The sequence below is a fragment of the Heterocephalus glaber genome, unplaced genomic scaffold (genome assembly GCF_053883595.1).
Source record: "Heterocephalus glaber isolate CG9 unplaced genomic scaffold, H.glaber_assembly_v1.0 deba00001610, whole genome shotgun sequence".
Taxonomy (NCBI): Eukaryota; Metazoa; Chordata; class Mammalia; order Rodentia; family Bathyergidae; genus Heterocephalus; species Heterocephalus glaber.
This window is the reverse complement of record NW_028258381.1, coordinates 24,424,221-24,436,606: the sequence shown is the minus strand read 5'-3', so window position 1 is coordinate 24,436,606 and position 12,386 is coordinate 24,424,221.

Sequence of the window (12,386 nt, the reverse complement as noted above, 5' to 3'; positions counted from 1 at the left end):
GCTAACTGTATTACTTTAGGCAGGATTTCATACCTGTTGTAATCAATTATTCTCCCTTATATGACAACACTGTGATTGTCTAGGGTCAGAACCACCACCATAGGCCAGTACCAAATGACTGGGTGCTGAGCTAATTAGATAGCAACTTTGTACCCTTAACAAATTGGCAAGGTAGGATCGTGGGATAGACACAAAAACCAAGAATCGTCGGGGATTTAGCTCAGTGGTTCCGCCACCTGCCTCGCAAGTCCAAGGTCCCGAGTTCAATCTCCAGTAGCAAAATAAATAAATAAATAAAGCAAAATGGGTTTCTGTAGTGTAGTGGTTATCATGTTTGCCTCACACGAAAACCAAGAATCACCTACACCTAGAAGACATCTCTGAAGAATACACATTTCCTAGAGAAGCCTCAGTACTACTATAAGAATTCTACAAGCAACAACTCAGAAAACAAAATTAAAATTTTAAAAACTAGAAAATTGCAAGACACAGAAGCAAAATGCGGGCTGGGGATTTAGCTCAGTGGTTCCGTCACCTGCTTTGCAAGCACAAGGTCCCGAGTTCAATCCCCAGTACCAAAAAACAAAAAAAAAGAAAAAAGAAAAAAAGAAGCAAAATGCAACTCCAGACCTCTACCCCACCAAGGATAAATCCAGGGGACAATGAGATAAGAGGAAATCAGAAGCCACCTATCTGAACTTTCTGAAATGATAGCAGCAGAAGTGAAAAATCAAATAGATGAGGCTTTCAGGTAAAAAAAAAGAAATGACAATCAAAATGAAGGACATGCTCAATGAAGCTAGAGTAAGCACACATGAAAAATTAGAGGAGCTTAGGAAAATGATGGAGACCATGAATGTTCAACATAAGAAATGGAATCCATGGATGTGAGGGTGATCTAGCTGCAACATCTGTCACCCCATTGATTGCCAGGGTTGATTCAGCTGATCTGGCTGGCTAGGCAGGTGTCCCCTTCCTCCCTCACTGCTCCATGTGCGTCCCTCCCGAAGCTGTGTGCTCGGTCGAAGAGGACGACCACTCCAGATAGAGGAGGACCATTTCCTTGGTCAAGGGTATACGAGTAGCTGTGGTCCCCTGCTAGAACCTCCAAACAAGCTCTCAAGAAATGGAATCCATGAAACAGATTTAAACAGATATTCAGGAGATTAAAAACTCCCTACAGAGGCCCAGGGATTTAGCTCATTGGTTCTGCCGCCTGCCTTGAAAGTGGAGGGACCCAAGTTCCATCCCCGGTACCAAAAAAAAAAACAAAAACAAACAAACAAAAAACTCCATACAGGGCCAAGGATTTAGCTCAATGGCACTGTGTCTGCCTCACAAGTGCAAGGTTGTGAGTTTGATCCCCAGTACGAAAAAAAAAAAACCTCCATCCAAAGTATTTGCAATCCTTTAAGCCAAGGTGAGGCTAGAATATCAGGTCTAGAAGACATGAAAAGAAAGATTTCTTAAGATAGCAAGACACCATGTAAAACCAATCGAACAATTGTAAGATAATGCAAAGAAATATAAGATTGATTGGAGTCCACGAGAATGCCAGAGACAGTGCAAATGCCACACAAAAGCTGTTTGTGGAAGTAATAGCAGAAAACTCCTGAAACATGGAAAAAGAATTTGACATACAAATAAGTGAGGCATACAGAACTCCAAATAGTCATGGCCAAAATAAATCCACACCAAGGCATATAATAATCAAGATTCTAGAAATTCACCACAAGAATAGATATTAAAAGCTGTTAGAGAAAAAAAAGATCTATAAAGGAAAGCCCATCAGAATCACACAAACCCATAAGGGAAGAAGAGCCTGGAGTGAAGTATTTCAAGCCCTAAAAGAAAACAACCTCCAATGCAGTTTGATGTATCACACAAAAATATCTTTCAAAATCAATGGAGAAATAAAATAGTTCCATGACAAACAAATGCATGATCAACAAACCAGCTCTACAAAGTGTTCTGAAGGACATTTTAGAAAGGAAGAATGAAAGGGGCAGGGGATTTAGCTCAGTGGTGTTTCTGCCTGCCTCGCAAGTGCAAGGACCCGAGTTTGATCCCTGGTACCAAAACAAGAAAAAAAAGAGAGAGAGAATGAAAAATCACAATTTCAAGAATATCAATAGAAGGAAGCCACAAGGCAGGACAAGCAATTAAACAGAGAGGAAAGACAGGCAATAGCAGGAAAACAATATGACAAGGATAACCTAATACATATCAGCTATAACTATCAATGTAAATGGTCTCAATTCACCAATCAAAACAAACAGACTGGCAGAATAGATCAAGAAACAAGATCTAGCAATATGCTGCATACAGGAAACACATTTAACTCAAAAAGAAATTCATAGACTGAAGGTCAAAGAATAGAAAACAATGTTCCATGCAACAGGAACCCAGAAAAAAAGTAGGGGCAGCTATTCTATTTGCAGACAATGTGAGCTTCAAGCCAAGACTGATTAAAACAGACAAAGAAGGTCACTATATAGTTGTTAAGGGAAAACATCAAGAAGAAGAGATAACAATTATAAACATATATGCACCAAATATTGGTGCACCCAATTATATAAAACAAATATTAGCAGACATCAAAAATGTAATAAGCACAACACAATTATAATAGGGGACCTTAATAACCCACTGTCACAAATAGATCAGGGACCAAGGATTTAGCTCAGTGGTTTCGCCATCTGATGCGCAAGAGCAAGGACCCGAGTTTGATCCCCGGTACCAAAAAAAAAAAAAAAAATAGACAGATCAACTAGACAAAAAACCATCAAAGAAATATCAGACCTGAAACAAATTTGTGAACAAATGGACTTGGTAGATGTGTACAAACTGTTGCATCCCAGAACATCAGAATATACATTCTTCTTAGCTGCACATGGGACATTTTCCAAAATAAACCACATACTAGCCCATATAACATGCTTAGGTAAACTCAGAGGAATTAAAATTATCCCATGCATATTATCTGACCATAGTGCAATGAAATTGGAATCAATGGAAAAAGAAACCACAAAAACCCCATAAACACATAGAAATTAAATAACACCCTCCTGAACAACCAATGGGTCATAGAAGAAATTAAACAGAATCTACAATTAAATAGTAATACCCATACAATATACTGCAACTTATGGGGCACAATGAAAGCAGTCTTAAAAGAGAAATTTTAGCATTGAATTCTCACTCCAGGAAAAGAGAATGAGCACAAATAAATAATCTAATGTTGAACCTCAAGCTTCTAGAAAAAGAAGAACAAGTCATGCCCAAAGCTCGTATGAAGGAGGAAGTTATAAGGACCAAAGCAGAAATTAACACAATTGAGACTAAGAAAACAATACAAAGAATCAATGAATCGAAGAGTTGGTTCTTTGAAAGATTAAATAAACTCTATAAATCCTTAGCCAACCTTATAAAAAAAAGGAAAAGAAAAGATTCAAATTCATGCAATTAGGAATGACAAGGGTGAAATCACAACAGATCCTGTGGAGATCCAGAAGGTCATCAATACCTATTTCAAGACCCTATACTCTAATAAGATGGAAAAAACATAAGAAATGGACAGATTCCTAGATACATATGAATTACCAAAGCTGAATCATGAAGATATAAAAATTCTAAATACAATATCAGTAAATGAAATACAGTATCAGTAAATTCTCAATATCAGTAAAAGAAAATGAAAATATTATTTAAAAACTTACCAACAGGGCCCGGGGATTCAGCTCAGTGGTTTCGCCGCCTGCTGCACAAGCACAAGGACCCAAGTTTGATCCCCGGTACCAAAAAAAAACTTACCAACAAAGAAAAGCCCAGGTCCTGATGGTTTCACTGCTGAATTCTACAAGAAATTTAGAGATCTAATGCCAATTCTTCTCAAACTCTTCAATGAAATAGAAAGAGAAGCAATACTCCCAAAATCATTCCTGGAGGCAAGTATTACCCTGATAAAAAAAACGAGAGAAGGATCCAACCAAAAAAGAGAACTACAGGGCAATCTCCCTAATGAATATAGATGCAAAAATCCTCAATAAGATACTGGCAAACAGAATGCAGCAAATCATCAAGAAGATTATACATCATGCCAAAAACTTCACCACTGATTTAATGAACAAATTCAGTAGTATAGCTGGATACAAAATCAACACTCAAAAATCAGTAGCATTCCTGTACACTAATAACAATCTCATTGAGAGAGAAATTAGGGAAACAACAGCTTCCACAATAGAATTAAAGAAAAGGAAAGGAAAGAAAAGAAAAATTTAGAAATCAATCTAACAAAGGAAGTAAAAGACCTTTATATTGAAAACTACAGTACTCTGAAAAAGGAGATCAATGAAGATATCAGAAAATGGAAGGACTTCTCTTGTTCTTGGGTGAAAAGAACCAATATAGTAAAAATAGCCAACTTCCAAAATTGTTATACAGATTTAATGCCACCCCTATCAAAATTCCAACAACATATCTCACAGAATTAGAGAATACAATCCTAAAACTCATTCAGATCCAGAAGAGACCTGGAATAGCAAAGACAATTCTGGGCAACAAAGACAAGGGAGGGGGCATCACAATCCCTGACTTGAAATTATACTACAGAGTTCCTGTGATAAAAACAGCATGATACTGGAAAAATAACAGACCTGAAGATCAATGGAATAGACTAAAAGATGCAGAAACAACCCCAAACACACTTAGTCACCGTATCTTTAACAAAGGGGCCAAACATGTCCACTGGAAAAAAGATAGTCTCTTCAATAAGTAGTGCTGGAAAAAGTGGATTTCCACATGCTGAAGACTAAAATTGGACCCATGTCTCTCACAACGCACTAAACTAAAATCAAGATGGATCAAGGATCTAAAGATTAAAACAGAAACATAAATCTTCTAAAAGAGAGAATAGGTAGAACTCTTGAGGACTTAGGTGTAGGCAAAGACTTCATAAAGAAAACTCTGTATGGAAATTAATACAAAGAATTGACAACTGGGATCTCATCTTACTGAAAAGCTCTGCACAACAAAAGAAATCACTGACAAAGTAAAGAGACAACTCACAGAGTGGGAAAAAATTGTAGCCAGCTGTTCCTCAGACAAAGGAATAATATCTAGAACATACAAAGGATTGAAAAAACTCAGACCCCCTAAATTTAAAGAGCCAATCAAAAAATGGGCATCTGAAATGAATAGACTCTTCTCAGGTGAAGAAGTATAAACAGCAAGTAAATATATGAAAAAATGTTCAACATCACCGGTCAGTCAAGAGATGCAAATTAAAACAATGCTGAGATTCCATCTCACTGCAGAAAGAATGGCTAATATCAAGAAATCAAGCAACAACAAACACTAGCAGGGCCGTAGGGAAAAAAAGAACTCTTCTCCACTGTTGGTGGGAGTGCAGACTGGTGCAACCACTATGGAAATCATTGTGGAGATTCCTCAGAAAACCAGAATTAGAGCTCCCATTTGGCCCAGATATTCCCCTTTTAGGTATCTTTATGAAAGAATTAAAAGCATCATATCACAATGATACATGCACACCCATGTTTATAGTGACATAGTTTGTAATGGCTAAATCTTGTAACCAGCCCAAGTGCCCACCAACTGACAAATGGATAAGAAAAATGTAGTTTCTTTTTAATACACTGCAGTACTCCTCAGCCATAAAGAAGAATAAATTTGAGACATTCACAGCTAATAGATGCACCTTGAAGCAATACTCTTAAATGAAATAAATCAGACACAGATGTGTAAATATTGCACTCTTTTTCTGATGTGAGAAACTAAAAGTGTAAATAGGGACCAAAATGTATAACAGATAATACGACATAGGAAAAAACTGTTGAAAAGGAAAAGGAAACTTGGGAGGTAGAAGGGAGAAAGTAGGATGGAAAAAATGGAAATGGGGCTTTTGTAGATAAGGAGAGGAAGAGAGGTCAGAGGGAGAGGAAGGTAATGGGAAATAAAAGAGGAATCAAGATACATCATGAACAGGTACAAATTCCCTATGATGAATGTGATCATTATGTAAATCTAAATTGTACCAATGAAATTAAAATAAAAAAAGAAAAAGTAACTCAAAAGAGTAAAAAGGCAACCTATGAAATGAGAGAAAATATTTATAAACCATATTCTATGCACTGAATCTGGACTATTCTCCAAAGGCACATGTGTTAAGACCTGGTCATCAGCCTTTGGTGCTATTAGGAAGTGTTGGAACCCTTAGGTGGTGGGGCCTAGTGGGAGGAAGTTAGGCCATTGAGGGCATGCCCTTAAAGGAAATAGAAGGACCCTATCCCCTTCCTCTCTTTCACTTCCCACCCATCATGAGGTAAGCAGCCTCCTTATCCTAAACTTCCTGCCACAGTTTTCTGCCTCACAACAGACAAAAAGCAACAGACCCAAATCATTGATTGAAACCTCTGAAACTGTGAGCCAAAAGAAATTTTTCCTTTTTATAAGTTGATTAACTCGAGTATTTTGTCACAGCAATGGAAAGCTAATATATCATACATCAGATGAGAGGTAAATATCCAAAAAATATGAAAAACTCCTATGACTCAATAGAAAAAATAAGTAGTAGTAATCAAATTTTAAAATAAGCAAAGGAGTTGAGTAGACATTTCTCCAAAGACAACATACAAATGGAAAGATGGCTAACCACAATTTCTCAGGGGAATGGAAAACAAAACCACAATGTGATATCATATTACACTTGTTGGGATAGCCATTTTAATAAAAAGTGTTTGCATGGAGGTGGAAAAATTGGAACCCTTATACACCGTGGCAATGTAAAGTGGTGCAACCACTGTGGTACACAGTATGGAGCCTCCTCAAAATGTTAAAAATATGATTATATATGATGCAAAATCCCACTTTTGGATATTTAACAGAATTTAAATTTGGATCTCAAAGATGGGGCCTCATGTTCATTGCAGCATTATTCACAATAGCCAAGATATGAATAAAACTAAATATCTGTCAGTAGATATATAGATACAGATATTAGCCATAAAAAGAAGGAAATCATGCCATATGGATGAACCTTGAGATGGTTATGTTAAGTGAAATAAGCCAATCATGTACAAATACTGTATGATTCCATTTATATGAGGTGTTTAAAACAGTTAAAACTCATAGGAGCAAAAAGTAGAATGATGGTTGCCAAGGACTGGAATGAGGATTAAGAGAGACAAAGATAGGCATAACCATTCTGTTATACAATAGGTACTGCTGTAGTTGTTGGTGACCTGATTAAGAAGGAGAGAACAACAACAACAACAAAACTAAAAAAAAAAAAAAAAAGAACCAGGAACTGGAAGCAGAGGCTAGATCTAGAGCCAGGTTAGCTAGAGCCAGAGAGTGATGAATCCACTGGAAATTTATCTGGGAACACTAGAAACAGGCTTTCATTGTTCAACATGAATTCTCTAAGTAGCTAAAAGTTGATGTCACATGACCCCGTGACAATCACATAGTTGCTGAGGATAGAGGATCAATCTTCCATCAATCTGAGGATAAACTAAATTCTTCTTGACCTGCATGAACTTCTGCCTGTTCTTGATGCAGGCTGCCCACCCAGGCAGAATAGAAAAAATAACTCACAGCACCCATGCACCAAGCTCTTCACACCTACGAGAAATCCACCACAGGAAGCCAAAACACAGGGGAGAGGAACATGTGCCCACTGCACCCAGCAATGCCTGCAGGCCTGGATACCCAGCAACCACAAGAAACATCCTGTACCCCAACAGACCTCCCCTTCCCCAAGTCTCAACCTCCCTTCCTCAAGTCTCAAAAATTTCCACTCTCCCCTGATAACCTGCCCCCGCCACCCAAACCACCCTATAAAAGTCTCCTTTCACCACATCCTCAGTACCAATGGTCTTTTCACTCTTGGCCCACCTATAGCTAGGCTGAAATAAACTCCACTTGTTGCTATAACTTCACCTGACTCAGTGATCTCAGCCATGCCTCAGTTTACCCTAACATCTGCTGCCAAAAACCAGGAGGGACAAGACCCCCTCCTAGGAGGGCCCAGTCTCCTTCTCTGGACCCCACCGGGGCTGACTGAGACCATACCTGACATCTGACCTCCAGCCATCTCCTTCCATGGCTCTGCTGCTAACCCAGGTCTCCTCTTCAGGTTGGGTGCTTACCCTCTGTCTCCTACTCTAGCCCCTCCATAGCCAACTTCTTCTTTCTGCCCAGGTGATCCATCTGACCCGACTTGGGCTGTGCTCCTCAAACCCAGTACTGGTCACACCTGCTCCCAGGAGTCAGACTCCCTGGTGGCTGCCCAATCTCAGGATCTCCAAGACTTGATCTCCCGCCCATTCAACATAGCCTCAAGAAATTGACTGGAGACGTCCTCTCCTTTTCTAGAGTTGCCCCCATTGTGTTGGTGTTAGCTCTCAACATGACACCTCTGCCTCATCTACTTCCACTTCTCCCCTGGTGTGTGTTCTAAAAACCCTTCAGCTTCTCCATCTCTCTCCTGACCTGAAGCCAAAACATCTAATATTTTTCTGCAATACAGCCTGACCACAATACAAATTGGATAATGGATCATAATGGCCAAAAACTGGCACTTCTAATTTCTCAATTCTCTGAGACCTAGACAATTACTGCCACCAGCTGGGAAAGGGATCTGAGGTCCCATATGTCCAGGCGTATTTTGCTCTTTGCTGACTCCCCTCTTTCTGCACCTCTTGTGACCCCGCTGAACTCGCCCTTGTCTCCACCCCCTGTCTGCCCCCTCCCTTCCTCCTCCTGACTATGAATCCTCCCTAACCGTCGACCCATCCTGTCTCTCACTCCCTCCCCCTCACACCCTCAGCCCTCCAGTCCTATTCCTCTCCACCTCAGCTGCCCACCCCCTGCCTCTCCAGAACACTTGCTCCTTCCCCCAACCTCACCTCCAGCCCCTAGCACTCCACCCGCTCTCCCCTCTCCCTCCCACACCTGCTCCAGACTCCAGTTTGGCTCCTCAGTGGCCTCTACTGTCTGGCTGCCTCTCTGCGAGGTGGCTGGTACTGAGGGAATCCTTCAAGTCCACATCCCTTTCTCCATCGCTGATCTCATACAGATCAGTCACCACCTCAGTTGTTTTCCCTCTGATTCTTCTACTTATGTTCAAGAATTCCAATACCTTCCATAGTCCTACAAACTCACCTGGAATTATATCAGTGTCATTTTAACCTCTACTCTCTTGCCCAGGAACTGGAACAGGTCTGAACACTGGCTCAGGGTTATGCTGACGAATGCTCCTGGCTCCAACCTAACCTGGAAGACGGAGCCACAGCTGTCCCCTGACCCAAACTCCAATGGGATTTTAATCAAAGAGACATGCAAAAGAGCCCGAAATTACACAATAACCTGCCTAGTTGAAGGCCTCAAAAAAAGGCAGCTCAAAAATTAGTCAATTATGACAACCTTAAAAAATCACCCAGGTTCGAGATGAAAGTCTGGCCCAGTTGCTTTCTCACTTGGCCACTACCCTAAGAAAATATATAGCCTTAAATCCCCGGAGTCCTGAAGGACATCTCATTCTTAAAATGCATTTTATTACCCAATCAGCTCCAGACATCCAAAGAAAACTCCAAAAGATTGAGACAGGCCCTTAGACCCACACACACACCAGGAATTAATTAACCAGGCCTTCCGTGTCTTCAATGACTGAGATGAGGCTGCTTGCCAACAATACATTTCTGACTTAGAGTTACTTTCCTCCACCATGAGAAACCCCTCCAGGCTTTCAAAGGCTAATAGGACCTCAAACAAAACCTCCAATGAGACAAAAAAGGGGCCCATCCATTTGGGGGGCCCTGCTTTAAGCGTCAGTAGTCTGCCCACTGGCCCAAAGAGTGTCCCAACCTGAAGCTCCCCACAAACCCTGCCCCACAGATGGAGGCCACACTGGAAGTCAGACTGTCCAGTGACAGCCAGGGCTGTCATGGAGGTCCCCTCCCAGGGCCACCCACTGGGCACCAACGTCATCTCTGACCTGATTGGTTGGACCTCAGACAACTGACACATCCTGGAGGTCTTGGATGCCCCTTGGACCATCTCAGCCACCAAATTCTGGGTAAATCTCATGGTAGAAGGTAAGACTGTTTCATTTTTTATCGATACTGGGGCAACCCATTCCATTCTTCCTTCATTCTCAGGACAGCTAACTTTAGCTTCAATATCTGTTGTGCAAATTGATGGCACTGTATCCAAGCCTCTCAAAACTCCTCCACTCTTATGCCAACTCCAAAACCACATTTTCCCCCATGCTTTGCTAGTTATCACCACCTGTCTAGTTCCCCTCCTTGGACGAGACATTCTGACTAAGCTCTCTGTTAATTATCCCAGATACTGCCCCCCACCTTATTGCCACACTTCTTACTTCTGTTGACACCGCCCCAATACCCTCACAGCTTCTTCCCTAAATCCATGCATCTGGGACATTTGTGCTCCCTCAGTTGGCCAATACCACCTTCCCCTTCACATTCCCCTTATCACAAACTGCTGCTATGAACATGGGCACACATATATCACTGTGGTATGATTCTTTTGATTCTTTGGGGAAGATCCCCAGCAGTGGAATAGCAGGGCCAAATGGGACTTCCAGTCCTAGTTCTTTGAGGTATCTCCATACTGATTTCCACAGTGGTTGCACCAGTCTACACTCCCAGCAGCAGAGAGATTATGTAAAGGTGCAAATTTCCAATGATGAATGTCGAAAATATTATATACCTAAAATGTACCAATAATAGGTTATATTATATACCTAAAATGTACCAATGAATGAATAATTGATAATGTGAAATAGGAAGAAAAGGTCCAAAGGGGTAGGGGTAGTGGGAGGGGCAAGGGAAAGGAAAGAAGGGAAAGGAAAAATGATGAGAAATGGATAAAATGGAAATAAAGTCTTTGTAAATAGGGAAGGGTGGAGGAGGTGAAGGGAGGGCTAGGAATCAAGAAAAAATAAGAACCAAGATGCATTATGTAAAGGTACAATTCCCAATGAGAAATGTAATTGTGTTGTATACCTAAAATGTACCAATAAAAGAATTTAACAAAATAAAATAAAACAAAACCATCCCACTACTGAAAAAAAAAAAATTTCCACTCTCCTCCATGACCTCCCCTCCCCTACCCAAACCACCCTATAAGTCTCCTTTCACCTCGCCCTCAGTGACAACGGTCTTTTCACCCTTGGCCCACCTACACCTAGGCTGAAATAAACTCCACTTGTTGCTTTAACTTCGCCTGACTTGGTGGTCTCCATCATGCCTCAGTTTACCCTAACACTTGATTCCAGAGCCACAAAGATCTCTGAGCCAGGAGGCTGTATAGCAAATGATAGATGTCACCAATCTCATGATAATTTTCCATATTACCATCTCCAGTGTCTGTGTGAGGATGGAGCAAATATATGATATTCAAATCCAATTAAAATTATGAAGGGCCAGGGATTTAGCTCAGTGGTTTCGCCGCCTGCTGCACAAGCGCAAGGACCTGAGTTCGATTCCCAGTACCAAAAATTAAAATTATGAAGTCCCATAAAAATGTAACACAATAACAAGTGATGATATGGTAATAGTGGATACCTGGACAGATTTTCAGTTTCAATCCATATGAGAATGAGATGTGTACAGCGGCTGTCCCCAACACTTTTGGCACCAGAGATCAGTTTTGTGGAAGACAATTTTTCTACACATGGGGTAGGGGGAGCGCAGGGGTGATGGTTTTGGGATGATTCAAAGGAATGTACAACCTAGATCCTGCTCATGAGCACTTCACAGTAGGGTTCACACTCACATGGGAATCTAATATGGCCACTGACCTGACAGGAAGCAGAGCTCAGGCAGTGATGGGAGCGATGGGAGCCACTGTAAACACAGATGAAGCTTCCCTTGCTGGTGCACTGCTCACTTCCTGCTGTGTAGCCTGATTCCCAGGCACCCCTAGCATAGAGGAAAGCTTATAAAAGAGATTCAGTACTCCAACTTCTATTGCCAAACTCCAGATACACTTTCATCTCATTTCTTGAAACAAATGAATATTAATTCCATCTACCTACTTCCCTCCATTACCTCAGCCAAGTTCTTAGAAATTCCACCCCTGTTTCCCAATACTTATTATACTAGACAGATTTCCTTAAAATGGAAGAAAGCTTCCAACACTGCTCTAGTACATCATCAGCCTATGCGGTCTGACATATGTTTCCAGAATTATTACCACATTATGTTTATTCAACATCTTATCAAACCTGAAACACATAAGCTTCCCTTGGGACAGAGCCAGAAGAGAGGACCGACTGATCTCTAGTTTCATGAAATGTCTGCCACCTACTCTTTCTTTCTTTTGGTACCGGGGATTGAACT